Source organism: Lates calcarifer, unplaced genomic scaffold (assembly GCF_001640805.2).
Source record: "Lates calcarifer isolate ASB-BC8 unplaced genomic scaffold, TLL_Latcal_v3 _unitig_5869_quiver_3130, whole genome shotgun sequence".
Lineage (NCBI taxonomy): Eukaryota > Metazoa > Chordata > Actinopteri > Centropomidae > Lates > Lates calcarifer.
This window is the reverse complement of record NW_026117772.1, coordinates 1-5,397: the sequence shown is the minus strand read 5'-3', so window position 1 is coordinate 5,397 and position 5,397 is coordinate 1. Positions and strand designations below refer to the sequence as shown.

Sequence of the window (5,397 nt, the reverse complement as noted above, 5' to 3'; positions counted from 1 at the left end):
TTCCATACATCCCGACTGTACATGATCAATAGAATTGGACCAATATTCATATAAAAGTGAATGAGATTTTACTTTCTCCTCTCCTTTCACTAGACAGCACTTTTTCATTCTGAGCTTAATGAGCGAGCAGAAGCCGAGACAGGAAGGACCTTCAGAACCGGGACTCGCTGTGAGCAGAAGCCAAGACAGGCGCACTGTCAGACGAGGGAATCACTGTGAGCAGAAGCCGAGACAGGAGGACCTTCAGACGCGGGTCTCGCTGTGAGCAGAAGCCGAGACAGGAGGATTTTCAGACGCCCGTATCCCGGTCGGCCTCTGACCGTTTTCATACACCCAGATCATTCACAACCATTCGAATTTCACAAACATTCATATTAAAGTGGCTGAATTGTCATTTTCTCCTCTCCTTTCGCTTGAGACAGCATTTGTTAATTGTGAGCTTTATCAGCGACACAAAGAAGTAAAACTCAGATGTTGACTCACTGGCCTCAGACTGCTGTCTATTTTGTTTATTCATGAAATGAAAGTTGATAAACATTAGATATTGAGCAGCGATACGTGGATTTTCGGGCTTTTTCACACACTGGTCTGAAATGCAGCCTCTAAAGAAGGTCTCTCCTTTCACATGAGACAGCATTTGATAATTCTGAGCTTAATGAGCGAGCAGAAGCGGATACACGAAGACTTTCAGATACTATACTCAGTGTGAGTCCAGAGAAGGGAAAAAAATCTCCCTCGGCCACTTTCATACACCCAGATTGTTGATGAACATTAGAATTTGACAAACACTTTTATTAAATTGGTTGAGATTTTACTTTCTCCTCTCCTTTCACTAGACAGCAGTTTTTCATTCTGAGCTTAGTGAGCGAGCAGAAGCCGAGACAGGAGGACTTTCAGACGCGGGACTCACTGTGAGCAGAAGCCGTGACAGGAGGACATTCAGACGCGGGACTCACTGTGAGTCCACAGACGGGAAAATGTTTCCCCTCGGTCACTGACTGTTTCCATACATCCCTACAGTTCATGAAAATTAGAATTGGACCAATATTCATAGTAAAGTGGCTGAAATCTCATCTTCTCTTCTCCGTTCAGTGGAGACAGCATTTGATAATTCTGAGCTTAATGAGCGAGCAGAAGCCGAGACAGGAGGACCTTCAGACGCGGGACTCGCTGTGAGCAGAAGCCGAGACAGCAAGACTTTCAGACGCGGGACTCACTGTGAGTCCACAGACGGGAAAATGTTTCCCCTCGGTCACAGACTGTTTCCATACATCCCGACTGTACATGATCAATAGAATTGGACCAATATTCATATAAAAGTGAATGAGATTTTACTTTCTCCTCTCCTTTCACTAGACAGCACTTTTTCATTCTGAGCTTAATGAGCGAGCAGAAGCCGAGACAGCAGGACCTTCAGACGCGGGACTCGCTGTGAGCAGAAGCCGAGACAGGCGCACTGCCAGACGCGGGAATCACTGTGAGCAGAAGCCGAGACAGGAGGACCTTCAGACGCGGGACTCGCTGTGAGCAGAAGCCGAGACAGGAGGACCTTCAGACGCGGGACTCGCTGTGAGCAGAAGCCGAGACAGCAAGACTTTCAGACGCGTGACTCACTGTGAGTCCACAGACGGGAAAATGTTTCCCCTTGGTCACAGACTGTTTCCATACATCCCTACAGTTCATGAAAATTAGAATTGGACCAATATTCATAGTAAAGTGACTGAAATCTCATCTTCTCTTCTCCGTTCAGTGGAGACAGCATTTGATAATTCTGAGCTTAATGAGCGAGCAGAAGCCGAGACAGGAGGACTTTCAGACGCGGGACTCAATGTGATTCGACAGAGGGGAATTTTTCCCCTAGGTCACGGACTGTTTCCATCCATCCCTACAGTTCATGAAAATTAGAATTGGACCAATATTCATAATAAAGTGGCTGAAATCTCATCTTCTCTTCTCCGTTCACTGGAGACAGCATTTGATAATTCTGAGCTTAATGAGCGAGCAGAAGCCGAGACAGGAGGACTTTCAGACGCGGGACTCAATGTGAGTCGACAGACGGGAAAAAGATCCCCCTCGGCGGCCCACACTTTCCATACATCCCGACTCTTAATGAACATCAGAATTTCATAAACATTTCTATTAACCCTCGCATTGTCCTTTTGGTCAAGGTGACCCCGTGTCCATGCCTTTGTGTGTGTGTGTTTGTAGTAAGATTTGTTGTTGTTCATGACATTTGTGATTTTGAAGCGGTTATCTTTTGTTTTTGAATAATAGTAAGAATGAAAAAAAAGAATAAAGGAAAAGATGACGCAATCACTTCATATATGACAGAGCCACTTTATTTTAAACATCGACAGCCTGTATACCAACATAAACACAGATATGGGCATCAGAATGGTCAAAACCATCTTCCAGAGATATCCAGACTCAAAAAATCCCGACATTGAGGATCTACAACTCCTGGAGGTATGCCTGAAATATAATGACTTTGAGTTCGATCAGAAGCAGTATCTGCAAGTGGAAGGGACCCGTATAAAACAGTTGGACAAAGTATGTTGGAATAGCTTTCAAATTGATTGGTTGGAAGGGCTTCCAACAGGGACAAACATATTCAAATTTCAGCCTCCTAGCTTGAAGTGTTGTGGAGATACAACATATTGTCTCTGATTGGCCTCCAACTTGGTAGGTTGGAAGGGTACCCAACTTGTCAAAATTCCAGCTTTCTAGTGTCGAGCGTTATGGAGATATGACCCTGTCCAGTGGATGACCAGGGCACGGCAAGAGGACGACACCAATTGTTTACCAATGCTAGTGATTTGAGAGGAAAAATGAACAGGTGATGACTCTGGACTCGTCCCTTTCAGGAGGCAAAACTGGATATGGTGGACTGAAGACTTTCCTCGTGAAGGATGTGTTCAAATGACCATCTGCCTCAGATTGTCTGATTACTCCCCAGCTTCAGGAGAATAAGGGCGGAGAAGAGAAGATGAGATTTCAGCCACTTTACTATGAATATTGGTCCAATTCTATTGATCATGTACAGTCGGGATGTATGGAAACTGTGAGACGCCGAGCGGGATCTTTTTCCCTTCTGTCGACTCACAGCGAGTCCCGCTTCTGAAGGTCCTCCTGTCTCGGATTCTGCTCACAGTGATTCCCGCGTCTGACAGTGCGCCTGTCTCGGCTTCTGCTCACAGCGAGTCCCGCGTCTGAAGGTCCTGCTGTCTCGGCTTCTGCTCGCTCATTAAGCTCAGAATGAAAAACTGCTATCTAGTGAAAGGAGAGGAGAAAGTAAAATCTCATTCACTTTTATATGAATATTGGTCCAATTCTATTGATCATGTACAGTCGGGATGTATGGAAACTGTGAGCCGCCGAGGGGGATCTTTTTCCCTTCTGTCGACTCACAGCGATTCCCGCGTCTGAAGGTCCTCCTGTCTCGGATTCTGCTCACAGTGATTCCCGCGTCTGACAGTGCGCCTGTCTCGGCTTCTGCTCACAGCGAGTCCCGGTTCTGAAGGTTCTTCCTGTCTCGGCTTCTGCTCGCTCATTAAGCTCAGAATGAAAAAGTGCTGTCTAGTGAAAGGAGAGGAGAAAGTAAAATCTCAGCCAATTTAATAAAAGTGTTTGTCAAATTCTAATGTTCATCAACAATCTGGGTGTATGAAAGTGGCCGAGGGAGATTTTTTCCCCTTCTGTGGATTCACACTGAGTATGGTATCTGAAAGTCTTCATGTATCCGCTTCTGCTCTCTCATTAAGCTCACAATTAACGACTGCTGTCTCATGTGAAAGGAGAGACCTTCTTTAGAGGCTGCATTTCAGACCAGTGTGTGAAAAAGCCCGAAAATCCACGTATCGCTGCTCAGTATCTAATGTTTATCAACTTTCATTTCATGAATAAACAAAATAGACAGCAGTCTGAGGCCAGTGAGTCAACATCTGCGTTTTACTTCTTTGTGTCGCTGATAAAGCTCACAATTAACAAATGCTGTCTCAAGCGAAAGGAGAGGAAAAAATGACAAATCAGCCACTTTAATATGCATGTTTGTGAAATTCGAATGGTTGTGAATAATCTGGGTGTATGGAAACGGTCAGAGACCGACCGGGATACGGGCGTCTGAAGGTCCTCCTGTCTCGGCTTCTGCTCACAGCGAGTCCCGGTTCTGAAGGTCCTTCCTGTCTCGGCTTCTGCTCGCTCATTAAGCTCAGAATGAAAAAGTGCTGTCTAGTGAAAGGAGAGGAGAAAGTAAAATCTCATTCACTTTTATATGGATATTGGTCCAATTTTATTGATCATGTACAGTCGGGATGTATGGAAACAGTCTGTGACCGAGGGGAAACATTTTCCCGTCTGTGGACTCACAGTGAGTCCCGCGTCTGAAAGTCTTGCTGTCTCGGATTCTGCTCACAGTGATTCCCGCGTCTGACAGTGCGCCTGTCTCGGCTTCTGCTCACAGCGAGTCCCGGTTCTGAAGGTCCTTCCTGTCTCGGCTTCTGCTCGCTCATTAAGCTCAGAATGAAAAAGTGCTGTCTAGTGAAAGGAGAGGAGAAAGTAAAATCTCAGCCAATTTAATAAAAGTGTTTGTCAAATTCTAATGTTCATCAACAATCTGGGTGTATGAAAGTGGCCGAGGGAGATTTTTTCCCCTTCTGTGGATTCACACTGAGTATGGTATCTGAAAGTCTTCGTGTATCCGCTTCTGCTCTCTCATTAAGCTCACAATTAACGACTGCTGTCTCATGTGAAAGGAGAGACCTTCTTTAGAGGCTGCATTTCAGACCAGTGTGTGAAAAAGCCCGAAAATCCACGTATCGCTGCTCAGTATCTAATGTTTATCAACTTTCATTTCATGAATAAACAAAATAGACAGCAGTCTGAGGCCAGTGAGTCAACATCTGCGTTTTACTTCTTTGTGTCGCTGATAAAGCTCACAATTAACAAATGCTGTCTCAAGCGAACGGAGAGGAGAAAATGACAATTCAGCCACTTTAATATGAATGTTTGTGAAATTCGAATGGTTGTGAATAATCTGGGTGTATGGAAACGGTCAGAGACCGACCGGGAAACGGGCGTCTGAAAGTCCTCCTGTCTTGGCTTCTGCTCACAGCGAGTCCCGGTTCTGAAGGTCCTTCCTGTCTCGGCTTCTGCTCGCTCATTAAGCTCAGAATGAAAAAGTGCTGTCTAGTGAAAGGAGAGGAGAAAGTAAAATCTCATTCACTTTTATATGAATATTGGTCCAATTCTATTGATCATGTACAGTCGGGATGTATGGAAACAGTCTGTGACCGGAGGGGAAGACATTTTCCCCGTCTGTGGACTCACAGTGGAGTCCCGCGTCTGAAAGTCCTTTGCTGTCTCGGCTTCTGCTCACAGTGATTCCCGCGTCTGACAGTG

At 45.4% G+C, this 5,397-nt stretch overlaps 1 long non-coding RNA gene across 1 annotated transcript; it reads left to right on the top strand.

Moving 5' to 3' along the window:
• The first annotated feature begins 786 nt into the window (after nucleotides 1-786).
• Nucleotides 787-1,724, top strand: LOC127142013 (uncharacterized). The gene is made up of 3 exons (XR_007812512.1): nucleotides 787-957; nucleotides 1,093-1,218; nucleotides 1,357-1,724. It is a non-coding gene; the product is annotated as an uncharacterized LOC127142013 (long non-coding RNA).
• The last annotated feature ends 3,673 nt before the right edge of the window (nucleotides 1,725-5,397 follow it).